General features: G+C 43.7%; 1 protein-coding gene and 1 long non-coding RNA gene across 9 annotated transcripts in view; one reads left to right on the forward strand and one right to left on the reverse strand.

Moving 5' to 3' along the window:
• LOC149915640 (uncharacterized) overlaps positions 1-17,579 on the reverse strand; it is a 252,837-nt gene that overhangs the window by 132,547 nt on the left and 102,711 nt on the right. The gene's annotated exons all lie outside the window — the stretch shown is intronic.
• LOC149915641 (uncharacterized) lies at positions 232-8,013 on the forward strand. Its single transcript, XR_016471876.1, has 2 exons — positions 232-913; positions 3,851-8,013. It is a non-coding gene; the product is annotated as an uncharacterized LOC149915641 (long non-coding RNA).

A 17,579-nucleotide genomic window follows, 5' to 3' on the forward strand; every position in this document is an offset into this window, starting at 1 on the left:
CCTCCTCCAACACCCCCTCTGCCCTCTTTTCCCCGCCCCAAAAAAGGAAAAGAAAAAAAAAAGAGAGAGAGAAAATGAAAACAAAGAGAACACACTGGACTGGCTGCAGGACAGCTTGTGCAGCTCGGTATGCTGATTTGTACAGCTTAGTGAATCTGGATCTATTAAGATCCCATAGGAAGATTCAAAGAAGTTAAAAGCTCTATACTGCAAATCAGCTGGGCACCCTCTGTTAAAAAGTAGGAATGTTTGTCCCGAGCTGTATCTCTCTTCCCCTTGTTTGCCTGCCTTGCTCAGGATGACCTTTGCCCTGTATTGAGTATCAATCAGCCAGCAAGTTAGCAGCCATGCAGGAACAACAATTGTTTCCTCACACAGCAGGAAACTTGCATACCATAAAAGGGAAACCACCAGTCGGGGTTAAGGAGAGGGTATGAGGCCCATACGACCACCAGAAGGCAGGATAAGATAAGACCCCCTAGCAACAGCCAGATCACGCGCAGAGTACGCCACAATAGGAATGCGGGGGAGGACGCGAATACTGAAGATGAACTGCATAAAAGGACCGCGTACGGGTTAAAACTTTGCGGCAGTTGGTGGAACGCAGAGTCCCCTGTCGCCCAGCGCTGCATTGCCTCTTTGTTCTTTGCTCATTATAATCAATAAATTCAATTATTGGCTCCTTAACCTTTGGTCCATTATTTTATCGATAACAATTGGTGCCGTGACTCGGATAGGAATAGTGGCTGGATTCTGAGAGTTGGGGAGGCGCCCCGCCAGAACTGGCGGCCCCGCTCCTGATTCCCTGCCTTACTCCTACCGACGATCCGAAATTTAAGAGCAAAGAGGCAAGGAAGGACCGGTCGACCCCTTAAATTTTGTGCACAAAAGTCCGGACGAAGACGCAGGATGCGTAAGTAATTGCCGTTTTGGCAAGGGTTTTCCGTTCGGTCGGGGTCGGGTTTCCCGGAGTGTGACGAGTGGTGTGTGTGTGAGAGGGGGCCGGTAGCTCGGACTAACCCAAGCGAGTGTGGACCCTCTAGTAGTGCGGTTCTCATTGCCTGCGAAGGCGTGAGCCACAAACGAGGGGAAGTGAGTGAAACGCACACACGATTGAGTGAAGGCACTCCGGAAGATGGGACAGGGAAAGAGTAAGGACCCTGTGACCATGAAACGTTCCCCTCTAGCATTCAGGTTAGAAATGTGGAGGAAGACTAAGATGATTCACTATTGCATGAAAGTATGGGGAGATAAGGAGATTGGCCCCAATGTCCGGTGGCCAAAATTTGAGTCCAGTGAAGATTGGGTATAGCAACAATTAAACTTTTGTGTTAATGCTAAGACACCCTTTAGTCAGGAAGAGGGTGAATATGCAGCTGTCTGGGTTACACGCCCAGGGGGACCAGCAATCCCGATCCTTAAACTATCCCAGGCAGACAGAAAGACTGAGAAACAGAAACCTAGGAAGGAGGAGGATAGCCCCATGGGACCCCCACCATATATTCCACCACCACCGACAGCTCCTCCCCCTCCACAGCCCGAGGTAGATAACCAGGATAATTCAGATAATCAGGAAATAGACCCTAACTCGGGTCCCTAAACCAGGAGAAGGGCTCGTCAAAAAAATCTATATCCATTGCGAGAAGTACCTATGGGGGGTTCCAATCCACAGATGGGATTTATGTCGGTACCTTTAAGTTCGGGGGATGTTAGGGAATTTAAGAAAGAAATGATTAAGGTACTTTTGCAGATTTGTAAAGAGCACTGCGGTAAAAATACTCCTTCACGGAAGGAGATCGCCGCGGTGCTGTCGCTTTTAGAAGGAAAAAAAAAAAAAAAAAAAAAAAAAAAGGGAGCTGGACTCTTCCCAACAAGTGTTAGATTCATGCAGGTGGGATTCACTCACCTCGGCACTGTGCCAGCATGCCATGAACAACCAGAAAGCCACGGAACCTAAAACTGGGGTTTGATACTTGGAGCCCTTAAGGTGGCTAAGGGGGAGGGGCTGCGGGGAGCGGGACTTTGGAATCTTGCAGGTCCGGCGAACAAAGGACGGCGAGCGGGGTGGCGAACGGGGGCGGAGACATGAAGAAAGGATTAACCCTGAAGTATGGTATACAACCGAAAGTGTAGGGCGTCTAGAAATACCCCCCTTCTCCATTAAGCTCAGGGATCCTGAGATCCCTATAAAAATAAAACAGTATCCCATCTCGCTGGAAGGGAGGAGAGGCCTAAAGCCAGAAATAGAAAGACTCATAAAGCAAGGGTTATTGGAACCCTGTATGTCCCCATTCCATACTCCCATATTGCCGGTTAAAAAGCCTAATGGCACGTATCGCCTGGTACATGACTTGCGAGAAATAAATAAAAGAACCATTTCTCGCTTCCCTGTAGTTGCTAATCCTTACACCCTGTTGAGCAAATTAGGCCCTGAAAATTTATGGTATAGTGTGATTGATTTAAAAGATGCATTCTGAGCCTGCCCTCTAGATGAGTCTTGCCGGGATTATTTTGCCTTTGAATGGGAAGACCCAGACACAGGGAGGAAACAACAGTTGAGGTGGACAGTATTACCACAGGGCTTTACCGAATCCCCAAATTTATTCGGACAAGCCCTAGAACAGATTTTACAAGAATATCAACCAGCTCCAGAAATCACCCTTATCCAGTATGTGGATGACTTGCTAATCGCAGGAAAAGAGGAGGAAAAAGGGTTAAAGAGAAAGAGAGTTAATCCTTGCTGGTGTGAGAGCAACCCCTGCACCGTTCCCCCGCGAGCAGTACTTGGTGTGAGAGAGAGAGCCGGGACGGAGACTGCTGTTATTTGTGAAGGGGGAAGTGAGAATAGCCTCTGTAGAGGTCTGGGAAACCCGAAATCCCAGTGTTAGCACTGGAAGCCTCTGGAGAGGAGGAGGTAAAACTGAAATATGATGGTAGTAGTTTATGTAATGATGAGAGTTTGGAAAGTGAAAAGTTTGGGAAGGACACAGGCTGAGGAAGGCAAGGATGAGCAGGGTGTGACAGGGATGTAGAGGTGAGCGATATGGAGGAAAAACAAACAAACAAAAACTGATTGAGAAACAGAGATAGTAAGGAAATTGGGAATAACAGCAGCTGTTACTGTCGCAGCACTAGAGTAGGGCGTAGGACCCAGGGATCCACTCAGAGATAGGGGGGTGGGGGGGCTGGAAGAGCCCAGGGAGGGCTCCGCCCCACTGCAATGAAAGTAATGTGTGAATTACTGAGAAAGAGGGAACCGCCTCTGGTTGCAAAAATGAAGGATGGGAATTTGGGAAGTTTACCCTAGCAGATCCACTGGTTAAATTACAGCTAGGGAAGCAGAATAAAGAGGTAAAGAGATTAAATTCAGTAGAGAAAATTGGAGCTAAGTATCAAGCAAGACCAATTAATGGAAAATTTTAAGTTTGGCTTTAACACAAACTGGAAAAAGCAATGTTGTACCCATAGAAGTTAGGTAAATCCTAAATCAGGTATACACAGGATTGCAGGCATCAGAAATGCCTGGCAGAGCCAAAATGCAGCCCAATAAAAGTTAAGTTAAAGACAGGAGCCAGCCCAACCAGGGTAAAGCAGTGCCCTTTGAGGATACAAGACTGTAGGAGGATAAAAGAAATAATAGATAACTTTATGAATTTTGGATTATTAATTGGATAGAAATCCAAATAGAACACCCTGATCTTGCAAATGAAAAATTGGATGGCAAGAGTTATAATTTGGTACAAGATTTGAGGGCAATTAATAGAAATGTTGAACCAAGTTAAGGAATAAGTAGGTGGGGTTTACCGTTCTGGATTTGAAGTACACCTTTTTCTGCCTTGTTTTGCCAAAGAAAGTCTACGGTATGTGGAACAAAGGAGGACTGTGTACAGTGGACTGAGTTTGCTGAATTTCTTGACTTAAATGGCTATCAAGCTTCTCAACAGAAAGCAGAACTGATCAAAGAGAAGGAAGCAGTTTGCTGAACACCCAGAACACCAACGCAGAGCTACCTCCAAGCCAGCAGTGTGCACTGCATGGAGACTGTTTATGCCAATTGCTCAGACCTACAGGAGGAACCACTGGATGATGCTGAGGACGGAAGCAGCTTTGTGAAACTGTAAGCAGGACATGCAGTAACTGCTACTGACAAGGTAATTGAAGCAAAACCATTACCTGTGGGGACTTCTGCTCAGAAGGCTAAAATAACTGCCTTGACAAGAACTAAATATGTTTTTGGGGTGGTACCTACTCATGGTACCATCTGGAAAGAGCGAGGTTTTCTTACACACATGGAAAACAAACTCAGTATGATGAAAATCTCCCAAAGAGCGGCGTGGCTATTATACATTGTAAAGGACATCAGAAGAGAGACACTGTACAGGCAACCAGGAATATGATGGTGGATCAGGTGGCAAAACAGGCAGCTGAAGGAAAAGAAATTGGTGAACTGGCTTTAATTCCAGACGGTAAACTTAAAATATTTGAACCTTAATCAGAACCTATAAGGTATTATGGACAGGATAGGAATTTATTGATTTAAAAGGGAAGAGAGCAAACTGACAGGTGGGTGCATACCCAGATGGACACATTATTGTGCCCTTTATTATTTTATAGAAATTGGTTCTAAGGGAACATAATAAAACATATGTGGGTACAGACATCAGAAAGTAACTGTACAGTCCTAGTACCAGGAACAGGGTACAAGTGGGGCTTGTTGGGAAAGGGAATCTTTTAGGACAACAATTGTAAATTGATTTTTTTCAGAACTGTCAGGAAAAAGGTGGGTTTCAGTATATGCTGGTTCTAAGAAATACCCTTTTCAGGGTGACCAGAATCATTTCCTTGCAGGACCAATCAAGCCAAAGAAATAACCAAGGTATTGCTGCAGGAGATTATACCAAGGTTTGGGTGTCCTGCAGCAATACCCTTCAACCAGGGAACTCACTTGATTGCAGAGATGGTCCAATAGGTCAGTAAGCATTGGGAATACATTGGAATTAAATCACAGGTTGTAAAACTGGCCCAGGAAGCTGGACTATCCTGGCCACAGTTGTTGCCTTTGGCTCTCCTTAGGAAACCTAGAGCCAAAGAGGGGTCAATTCTTTCAAAATACTCTACAAAAGGCCTTATCTCTACCCAGGTAGGGAGTGAAATACTGAGTATGTGGTAAATCTACAAGAATAGCTTCAGGAAATAGAGAAACTGGTTCTAGGAACTAGAGCCCAAGGCCTTGGCTTGATCCCTCAAATACAATGGGAACTGAAGCCAGCTGGACCCTTAAAATTGTGAATCCAAAAACAGTAATATGGGCTCTTATAATTGTTAGAAATGTTAATTTGATTAAGTGCGGCATTTGATGTAAATGCTTATATATCTCTTGTGGAAAACATCATTGCAAAGTATACTTATATTAGTAATTGTTTGGTATATGGGCTCTGTACATAGGTGTATATATGTATATTTTGTCATACACGTTGCAAGAAGATCCTGCACAAGATCAAACCAGAGAACAAGGCATGGCATGCCCGAGGAACCGCCTGAAGAAGACGGTCCGACCACAGTGGATTGCGAGGAGAAAGGACCCCTCCAACTAACAATTAAGAGAAATGTATAAACTATGCATTGTAATTAACCTTATAAGATTTGCTTTAGCCTGGGAAGGTAATAGCTACTCGGGCAGTGGCCCAAAATTTTAACCTAACAAATTGTTGGATATGTACGGCCCTCCCCAGAGCAGGGGGGTTGCCAGTCTATGGGGTAGTAGCACTTAATTGGACAATTCCAAATTGGGTGGAACACAAGGAACGAAATTTAACTGAGAGAATTTACTTTACCACAGGAATTTCCACCAAGGCAATAACGTAAAACAGATAAAAAGGAATGACTAATATAGTCCCTCCGGAGAAGCCACCTCAGTTCTGCTAAAGAAGCTAAATGGTCGGGGCATGGTTTGAACACCTACCTTTTGCTGTACAGTGCTTAATAGGATTTATAATAGCATTAATCTTGTCATTAATTTTGTATTTTTTGTGGAAGGTTGTCAAGTGCGGAAAGGGGGTTTGCGTTCTCGAATAAAAGAGAGGTACTAAGTGAGATCAGCCTACCAAGTTTGCCCCGAATACAATGGGTGCACGGCTGTAAGGGTTGGCCGATTGTTGAAAAGGCTCCGGGATTAAACTCCAGAGACACTCTGTGGACAAGGGCCTGGATTACCCCAGGGGATTCAGTAGTGAATAAAACAGGCTGTGATGGGGAAAAGTCCACCTTCGAGTAGGTCCTCTGCTGCCGAGAAGATAAAGACCCCTGTAGCTGGCTGCAACCCAGTTGACAGGCGAGGCAGAGACGGACCTCGGGTGAAGGGACGATACTTGACCCCAAAGACAGTCATTTTGGTCTGTGCATCTGTTCTACTTCCAGGGGTACAGGCCAGCAATCCACATGAGCCCATGATATGGGAATTATTCAACATACAGCAAACTGACCAACCCTTGAAAAGCTGTAAAAACTGAACCTCTGTAAAAACCAAGCCCTGGAGTGGGACGAAGGGCAAATCAGGGAGGCCAGATAGGCATCAACTGCCTATCCTGTGGCTATTATGGCTAACATGTATAATGATTGTTGCTTTGGCATCACGGGCTGAGGGAGCACACCTCCTGCCCCAGCCAGGGAATGTGTGGGTCACCTGGGCAAACAGGACGGGGCAGAAGGATTTTTGCCTTAGCCTGCAATCAGCAACCTCCCCTTTCCGCACCTGCCTAGTGGGCATCCCTCAATATACGTTAGGAGCTTTTGCGGGATACACCACGAACCATTCCAGTTGCCGTAATGACGGCGATCTAGCAAGCCAAACGGCATGTTTGATAAAATCTCTGAATGTATCTCTTCCATGGGATCCGTAGGAATTAGATATCTTGGGGTCGCCGCAGCAAAGAGTTCGCAGCAGATTGAACGACTAGCGTGTTGGTCAGTCAAGCAAGCAAACCTGACAACGTTAGTGTTAAATGCGATGCTAGAAGACACAAACAGTATTCGGCATGCTGTGTTACAGAATAGGGCGGCCATCGATTTCCTACTTTTAGCACAAGAGCATGGATGTGAGGATTTGGAAGGGATGTACTGTTTCAACCTCAGTGACCATAGTGTGTCTATCCATAAGGCGTTGAAAGACCTACAAAACCATTCGCAAAAGGTTCGGGTGGAAGATGATCCTATTGGGAACTGGTTTAAGAATGTGTTTGGTAGTTTTGGGGGATGGATTGCTAAAGTTGTTAAAGTGATTGCGCTAGTATTGCTTGTAATAATTTGCATTGCGGCCATTCTGCCTTGTATAATTATGTGTTTCCAGAATTGTCTTTCCAGAATCATGTGGCAAGCGATGGATCAACGGATTCTGTAACATAAGGCGCAAGATCAGTTATGAGGAAGAAGAAATGTAATAGGTGTGGCGAGGAAGGCGGGATGTGACGGGGTCAGGCTTCAAAATATCGAACATATAGGGGAAAGGAATAAAACAAGCCTGGACAAACATTCAACGATAAAAGAAAAAGGGGGGAAATTGTTAAAAAGTAGGAATGTTTGTCCCGAGCTGTATCTCTCTTCCCCTTGTTTGCCTGCCTTGCTCAGGATGACCTTTGCCCTGTATTGAGTATCAATCAGCCAGCAAGTTAGCAGCCATGCAGGAACAACAATTGTTTCCTCACACAGCAGGAAACTTGCATACCATAAAAGGGAAACCACCAGTCGGGGTTAAGGAGAGGGTATGAGGCCCATACGACCACCAGAAGGCAGGATAAGATAAGACCCCCTAGCAACAGCCAGATCACGCGCAGAGTACGCCACAATAGGAATGCGGGGGAGGACGCGAATACTGAAGATGAACTGCATAAAAGGACCGCGTACGGGTTAAAACTTTGCGGCAGTTGGTGGAACGCAGAGTCCCCTGTCGCCCAGCGCTGCATTGCCTCTTTGTTCTTTGCTCATTATAATCAATAAATTCAATTATTGGCTCCTTAACCTTTGGTCCATTATTTTATCGATAACACCCTCCATGCAGAATGAGTTCCTTTGTATAAATCTTAAAACACTGCTACAGTTTTCATCAGTGGACCCTCTGGGAGTAATGGGAATTTCTATAGGGGAAAGCAACTCCCTTGGCTTACCCTGTTAGCTACAGTGAGCACTTTTGCTTAGTGTCTCTCCTTACACCAAGAATGCTGTGATCAACTACCTGCAGATTATTGCAGAGATGAAATAGCCTTTCCACTACATCCTTTAGCAAGCAATTCCACTCTAATAAGTTTATGTTTTCTGAAGATATTAAACTTTTTTTTCTTAAACATACTGATTTTTTAGCTAGATGTTGGAGTCCCTTCCCAAAATTCTTTTGCTTCCCTAGGACAGAATTTCTGATAATATAGAAAGTGAAGTCCAATTGATTATAAGTTAAATTACAAATATTTCCTCTTTCTCCCTAAGCAGACCTAAGACATTTCTGAGTACCTATGTGCAGGTTTGTGGATGCTGTCCCCAGTCACCTTACACCAAAACACGTATTTCCTCCCACAAACAGACACGAATACATTGCTTGAAGGGACAGCAAAATCCAAACAATTTGGTAGACTACTCTTAGCTCTGAGCACAGTAAAAACCAGGACTATACTGGAAGCACGTCACTTGTGAGATTTGATATGCCACGGAACAGATGAGGCTGGAGGTGATTTTTAGATCTAGGTGATCTCTTCCATCTCATCTCACCTGATGCTCAGATCAGGGCTGACCTCTGCTTCTTTTTGCTCAGGGCCTTTTCCAGGCAGCTCTGAACATCTCCAGGGATGGGATCTCACCACCCCTCTGGAGCTCTGGTTGATCTCTCCCCACTGAATGTTTTTTTCCCTTCAACCTGGCTAGAATCTCCCCTGCTGCAGCATGTCTCCATTTCCTTTCTTACTTCCTCTGCCCTTCTGGGAAGTGGTTAGGCTCTGCTTTCTCTATAACCATCCATCAAGAACCCAACGACAGCAACCTGTCCTCCTCCCTGCCTTCATCCTTCTCTGCTTGAGGCTGCTCAGCCCCAGTAGGCTCAGGGGCTCCCTGGATGTCCTGAGCCTGACCAGCCTGAGGCCAACCCATCATACCGCTCTGGGGTTTACCTCTTCCTTGCCCTGGGGAGCTCTGCACAGGACACACAACTCCAGATGTCCATACCACAGATGGATAGAGGAGAAAAATCATTTCCCTCAACCTGGAGTACTCATCAGACCAAATTCCCAGCTTTCCAATATTACTGTCCAATTACATGGACATCAGGTAATGTGTTAGTCATACTCGTGCAGCTGTCCTGAGAACAAGGCATAGGAGTCAGCAGTATAGTTGACCTTGCAGAACCTGATATTGGAGTGTACTTTGGGAAAGTATCCAAGCTGCCTTTTAGATCCCTCCACGAGATCACGAGTTGCTGGCTGCAGAAAAGCTCCTTATACCTAGCTTAGTCTACACCAAAGAAGGGGACTCAAAGATCTCTTTAGCTGCAGACAGAGCAGCTGGGAGAAGAAATCACCAAAGCACAAATATAAGACCCCCCCTCACCCAGGTTCAAGCTAAGTCTGTACTTTGAAGCCTAAAACCGAACACTGCACATGACCACAGTCTGCACATAGGTTGTGCACTGCTCCGCTGAAGGATGTTAATGCTCATCACCATTCAGAGCACTCAGACTAGAGAAAGCTTAATTAAAAACATCTGACAGGCCATGATTATGTTCATACATAATCGCCAGGATGCCTATACCTGTTATGCCAGATCTTCATACTGTAAATAATTAGTTACAGGAAACCCCAAGAGGTTTCTTTAGAACACATACTTCACCATATTTTTATAGCATTTGCAATTTTAATATCAGAAATTGAAGTCTATTTTAAATAGGAAATACTAATAACAGACCTGCTTGTTTTTGCATTTGTCCCTACATTAAGAGCAGGATTCATTTTCAAGCACAGCAGCATATTTTCCAGAAGAACTACTAATCTGCTAATCTGTCTTTTGTAGAAATGTTTAAATCACTGTGATTGGCTTCCTCATATAACCACTGGGTTGACTGGAATAATTAGGAAAACATCAGGTAACATTTCAAGAAAAAAACAACCAACTGGAGAGAAAAAGCCATGGGTTCTGCAGTTAGGACTTGAGGACTTTGGGCTCTCTTTCGTTACCTGAGGCAGCCATGGTCAAATCTTGAGCCCCAAGCCCCATTTCTTCCCTGCTTGCTGTTGGAGTGTGCCCTGTTCCCTCCAGCTGGCTCTGCCTGGCCCTTTTAGCTGCAGTTCCTGTATCAGTGGTAATTGCTATAGGACTGCCCTGGTGCACAACTCTCATCTAAAGGTTCAGTGCTGAGAAATCTGCTCAGCAAAAGGTGTGATGCTCCTTCAAGCTTACACAGAAACAGCTGCTTCCAGGAATCTGAGCCTAGTCCCATACTTCAAGATCTTGGATGCCCACTCACTTCCTTGCAGAAGCAGAGAATAAAAGGAGGGAGCCTGGGCAAGGACAAGCCACAGGTCAGAGGCTGAAGCTCGCTCTGCTCACAGGCTTGTGTCATTCACACTCCCAGGGTTAGCAAAAGGTGCTGTAGAAGGAGGATCCCTGCACAGACCTGCGAGAGCTGTGTAAGCACTGGGAACATTATAGCCACTATCTGTCCAATTTATAAAAAAACAAAAACCCAACAGAATCTGTACAAAGATACTTCACACAGACCCAATGGGTACGCAAGCATGCATGACTGGTGCTTCCCAGAACCCCGTGGCACATGTGACTAACTCAGTTACGCTTACTTTATTTTATTAGGCTTGATGATCTAATAAAATGCAGAACAATATCCTAAACTCATATCACTCTCTTCATGAACTCTTTTTGGAATTAGTACTTCCTCTAATACTTGACAGTAGACTTCAGTTCATCGCAACCAAGTTTTGATGGCTACAAAACTGAAATTTAGAACATTTCATATCTCAGTGCTGTGAAAAAGCAAATATCGATATTCATCATGATGAGTTGAGTTTTTGTTATTTCTAAAGAGAGGAACATTCGCAATGCCCTCACTTCATAAGGAGTAGCATTAGTATTTCCTTTTGACATATTCAAAGAAAAGAGATGGCAGTCTTCAGACAGCTCTATAGCAGACAAGTAATGAATCATTCTCTAACCTCATCTCTGAAATGAAATATTCTGCAAGTTTACCTCTCTCATACAGCAGCACTTGGTCAGTGCTGTCATTCTGGAAGGTGCCAACTGGAAAAAATGCAGCTATTTCCTGGAATTAACATTGCCCAAATATTGCAGTCACAGTTTTGTAACTCTCCACAATCTGCTCTAGTAAGAATTAATGAAATACCTGGGTATGGTAGTCAGCAGAGGAATTAAGTTCCCAACACATACCAGCAGTGACAATCACCGCACCCTTCTTCTTGACAATTGCTTGCTCTCGAAAAACAACCACAGAAAATCTGTCATTCCCATTTCCTCTCATGCAACAACAACAACAAAACAACAAAGAAAACAATCAAAACAAGACAAAATTAAAAAAAAAAAAAAAAAGGAATAGGCGCCAGTCAATAAGTTGCATGTGTTCAGAGGGGAAAGCTATAATGGAGCAATCCAACTCAAACTCATATTGATTGCACAACAAATATTCTTCCTAGCAGAAAATGAAGCTGAATAGTCCATGGACACAAAGTGAATTTGTTGAGAAGCCAGGCAGTTTGGTGTCTGAAATGCCACAAACTGTCTGAAAAATCAAGCCAGGATAACTCACTCATGAGACCTTCAATGTGAAATGGTGTGGGATGGATGCTGGAAAGCCAGGAGCAGGGCTGTAATGCAAGTGATCCACAAAACCTCTGTTTTTTTTGTCTTTCATCCTGTTTCTCCTGGTGTCCATCAGTGCATTTTGGTTAATGACAGCTCAGAGCATCTGTGCTTAGTTTTAGAAATCAGGCTTAAGAATCACAGCTAGGTATCAGGTTTGATAAAATCTCACTGTTTGATTACACTGTCCTGCAAGCAGTTTTCATCCCATTGTGAAGGAGTGGAGTCTGAAACATGTCTATTAACTTCCTTCATAGCAAAGCACAAGTGATATATTTTGGATTTGGTCTGTAATCTCAATTCTGCATTAATTTGTTCACTGAAGAGCACCATCCAAACCAAACTCACTTGGAGAACTACAAGAACAGTGCTTCTTTAAGAATGTTAAGATTATAAACTTAAATATTTTCAGGGATTAACCAAACATCTCCTCTACTTATACAGTCATAGCTCTTGTTAGTAAACAATTTAAGTCTACTGTAGAATGAAAAACATACATTTTGGATGAAATTCTGAAAAAAAGCATGCTCGTTCCATAACATTCCTTACAGGTTAGCATGGCACAATTCACTACTATTTTGTTCTGTGTGCCATTTGGGCCAAAGAATAACAATCATTTTACACTGATTCTCCTATATGTGACACTACAAGTCAGGTATGTTGCTTGAAAAAGATTGCTGAGATAGTGCATGCAGATGTGTTGCACTGAAGGATGTTGAAATGCAAAGTTTCGGGGAAATGATTGAGCATGAGAACCTTGAGCCTCAGAGGACGTTTTAATTGTTTTATTAGGAGAGGGAGCTTCTTAGAGAGGAAAGATAAGGTCTGAGATAGGATTTGAAGGATTCAGTACAGTACAAAGGCTGCCATAAGAGGAGCTTGTCCCTACGAAGTGCCTGCACTGCCATTCATTCTGACCTCCAAACAATGCATGTCCACCCTTCTTGCATGAGTTTTTCTGCTCCTGAAGAGCAGATCAGAGGGGATGATTAACTGTTCATTAGCCAATACGAAAGAGCAGCTGAGCTTGCAGGTAGGGATTTCTGAACTGTTCAGGCTATGAATTGTTCAGGTCACAGCAATACATTACATGCAATACGTTACAGCAATTCAGCTTGGGAATCCCCTCATTTGGAAGTGCATTAGAAAAAGAATGTCAGGTGGCAAGAGTAGCAGTTTTCCCCAAAAGCACTGTCTTTAAACATTCAAGGATTTTGTGATGACGTAAACACAATATCTCACAAAAATTTTACTTCTGTTTGTCATTTTCATAGTCATCCTATAAACCTAAATGAATTCCTCATCGTGACCTACCATCATCTGTCAAAAAGGTACTTATAAATATGTATATCATATTTCTTTCTCTACTTCTTTTTTACATGAAGGAGGTATCAATGCTACAACTAATTGGGCTAATTTGCATCAAAAACTATACATAATTAATTTGTCTGTTAAAAGCTTTCAGCGTTTCTTACAGGAAGTGCAAGAGATCATTGACGAAGTTTGAAGGAGTAATTAGCAATAACAGATGTCGATGCACATAACTGTAAAACTATGCCAGAAAATGCACTGGAGGAGTTTAATTCCTCAACAATTAGGTTTCTATCAAATCTTCTACTTCAAGGTATTTATAGACAACTATAAGCATTTTCCCATTGCACAGAAAAAGCCCATCTCTGCTACTGAACAAGAGTCTGTAGTTTTACTCACATCTAATAGAATTATAACAGCCTATATTCAAACAAGACCTAATCATAGATTTTAGATACTCATTCTTGGAAGAGCAAAGGCAGAGCCATAGCAGCTCATGTGGTCGCTAGAACCTGCAGTGGACAGACACTGGCAGTACACGTGGCCCCAGAAAGCACAGTCAGGACATTCATATCATCATGGTCTTATCTAAAACACTACAAAGTACATGAATGTTAAGACTGACGGAAGCCACGGTGATAATGGGGAGTAAGACACCTCCACCCCACTACAAGAGTGTGATCCCACGTCAGGCTGAGCTTTACCACTGGGAAACGAGTCCGTCCAGCTCCCCAGTCAGTTCAGGCAGTGATACTGTAAACAGCAGGGATAAACATCTCTCAGGGCTGCGTTAGGGAAATAACAGAAGGCATAACTGTGCAAACTCAGCGTGCTCTTCTAGTGGGATTCGTGCAGGTGCAGTGCTTGCTTTTCCTGCACAGGCCTCCCTCCTGCATGTACCACTTCAAGCTGTGGTGTTTGCCCTGACTCAGTCTTTAAATAAATCTCAAGGAAGAATAGCAAATCTCCAACTTTTTCTCAGCATTGTCATGCAACTACTTGGCCCAGATTCATCACCCTAACTAAACCTTTTCCTGAACCAACTCTAGTTTTCAGCAAATCTCTTTCCAGCTATTTTTGTTTTGAGTGCAAGAGATCATTTTGAGTGTTTCTGTAAATACTGTACAGCCCTAAAAGGAATGTGGTCCAGTTCTGGAGATACACATCCCCACACACAGTTTTTACTTCTGGGATTGAAAGTTCCCTATAGGGAACCCTTTTCAGTGTGCTGTGTCATATAACTGCTCCACTTCTTCAAACATCTTCTAATTCCATGGTCTCACCAATTGTACTCTAACACATAGAGACAGAATGCCAGGAGCACATCCTAATTCAGTTATCACTATCTGTGAGTTTCTACAGTACCCACCCATGTTCTAAAAGCAAGTGATGCACAGAAACTGCTACACCAAACTTACCTGGAAGAAATCACTCCCCTTGGAAGAACAAGTGGTAGTCACAGAGCATGCAAATAAAGTGACCAAGAAGCCCATTCAGGAACTGCTGTCATGGAGGATAATTATGACCTGTGAAAAGCTCTTTTGGAATCCTATACCTTAGGATTAGCCTACATGAAAGAAGAATTTTCCAGTATGAAAAAGGACAGGTGTGTCTACACCACAATGGAGGTGCCACCTTCATTGTCTGAGCAGCAGTTTCAGCACAACCCGCTTATTACCATTTCCCCTTGTATCCAGTCCTAACAAGATTAAAGTTTTCTTTTCAATAAACATCTACCCTTCTTCACTGGTCAGATTGTATTAGCATGGTTGGCATTCCACCAAGGTTTAGCAACTCTTTCTAAATGGGTTTTACTAAAGAACTTTGCAAGGATCATATAACTAGACAGAGAGAGTGTAGATAATCAAATTACTGGCTTTCAGCACATACTTAGCCTTCCTTGCATCTAGCCAAACAAGATTTCACATCAAATGCAGGAAAAATTCATGCAAATAAGCTGCTAATGATTATTAGAAGACTTTTGCTCTTATGAGAGGATGTCTTATGACAGGTACCCAACATTTGCTCAAGTGATTTGTCACCTTATTTTACAATAAATCTGAGGTGACACTTTTCATGTCTAAAGTGTTCCTGGAGGTATTACAGATTAATTACTGCACACTTGCCCACTGTCATGCGTCAGTCTATCTACGTCAATGTGTGCACTACAGGAGCAAATCCAGATATGCCCTCAAGACTAAGCCATGCACCCCGCATATTGCACAGCCCCAGGAGCCCGCGGGGGGCCGTGTCCCCCAGAGCTGTTGTGCAGAGTCACTACCTTTATGCGTTCTCATCTGCTGCCTGCTGTGGACTGGATCTCCTCATTTGCTGGCAGATAGTCTGAGATCAGCACTGCTAAGCAGGGAGCATAGTTTGAGCAGGGGTTATCTGGCTATCTGCCGATAGCATGGCCAACATGTAGCATCTCTCATTTGCCATGGCCAAGATATCTCCCTTACTCATCTCCACTGCATTGTAGACCTAACACAGAAGGGCCAATACCAAAAAGAGATTAAAAGCAAGGCTTCCCAATCTTACTCTTCTTCCATAACCCCTCTAACATATTTCATCTTTTTCATTGTTCATCCTTGACTGTACATGTCTGTGGGATCCCATTTATGGCTGAGGCAGTTGGCAGGGCAGCTCCAGTGGAGATGATGCCAGGTCTGCCTGTTCTGTGCATCAATAAGCATTTGTCTTATGCCTAGACCTGCCAAAAGCCTAACATCAGGGTTTCACTGTACTCTCCCAGCATAGCAATGGTTAGATTCCTTTTATCTCTCATGTTAATTTTCATGGAACTCTGCCAGTTTCTTTATGTACTACAGAGTTCCTCACTTCATTCAGGGAGAATTGTATTATTCTCTTCCCCATTCCCTCAAATATATTTCCAAAAAACTGGCTCTTAATGGAATGGGTTTTCTTGAAGCTGGTAGTGGAGCTTTGGCTTCCAATAGCTCTGAACTGCATGGATATCACAAAGGTCTTTATCATCAGAAGTTCTAACAAAGATAGACCTGGCCAGGAGCTTGAATCAGACTGTTACATGCTGGTGTTTACACACTCCGAACGCAGGTAAGAATTAATGTCTGCATATAATAAACTTTGGCTATCCACCCAACTCTTAGTCTGAAAGCACCCACTACCCCAGTCTGTGAGTAAATAGAGCTGGCATCACCAGGAGGTTTACATGTAACTGGGTGACAACACTGAGAAAGAAAATAAAGACCAGGGGACACTTGTAGTTCCTGGCAGGATCCGGAGCAGCACTGAGATAATACCTAGTGTTGGATCCACCTCGAGTAGAGGCAGATTTTCAGCAGAGGAGAGGAGGGCATACCATCACTTCCACAGCCTCACAGCCTTCCTCTAGGGCAGGTGATGGGCATCAAATCAATTCGCTGTTTCCTTTCTGCGAATGAACCCACTTTTAGCAGATAAGGTAAATACCAGGAAGACTCTATCTCAGAGATGTGCCCAGGCAAGGAAGGAGCTGGTGGTTTGGGGTAGTCCCTATGCACAGGTTTAACTCACAGGTTTTGCACAGGCAAAATTTGTGCCTGAATTACCCCTTACATAAAATCAGATGAGCTGGACGTTGATCCACCAAACCTGTTTGTGCTTTCTGGACCTCAAATCCCAAGCAGTCAGCTGGGTTTTGCATCTCGGCACTCTTTCATAGCTCCAGTCACAGCATAGGACCCTGCTGCACAAGCTCTGCTGTACATTCAGCAGCACAGCTCCCTCCCCAGATCACTTAAACACTCAAAACTTACTTAAATATGGCTAAGTAGCCTATTAAATTCTAGAATCCTACACACAATCTGCTATTCAAATAAAATAACCAGAGCATTTTTCATATACAACTTGCCTCCTGGCAACTACACTTTATGACAAGACCTCGTATGCAAGCATAATAAAAACCATAAGTGAAAGACAAGACAGCACGGTTCAGTGGATTTCTATAAAGAGCCTGAAAGCAGAAATCCTCGAAGCCACACCTTAGACAATAAGTATAACCACTATTTTCCATTAAACTGGCAGGGAGTGAAAGGCAGCAGCTCCCAAACACCGGAGCTGCCCGCTCCCTGCCCGCGCCCACCGCCTGCCCAGGGGGAGAGTTGGCCATCGCCGTCATTAGGGAGACATTGTTAACGAGATGTTGAATTCCCTGAGAAAAAGAACACTTTAGGTAATCGTAAGCAAAAGTAATCTCCTTTTAATTTTTTTTTCCCTCTGCACTTTTAGCTCTCTTCCAGTCTAACAAGAAAAGCAGCTCTTTGCTTTACCGGAGTCCTTTCTAATGCTTTCCAGTTCTCAGACAGCAGCTGTGCTGTGCAGTATTTGGGTACTACAGGTGAAGGCTTATTTGCTTGAAACTACCGACAGTTTTCTGTTCAGTG

The sequence above is a fragment of the Phasianus colchicus genome, chromosome 17 (assembly GCF_987193195.1).
Source record: "Phasianus colchicus chromosome 17, bPhaCol1.hap1.1, whole genome shotgun sequence".
Classification (NCBI taxonomy): domain Eukaryota; kingdom Metazoa; phylum Chordata; class Aves; order Galliformes; family Phasianidae; genus Phasianus; species Phasianus colchicus.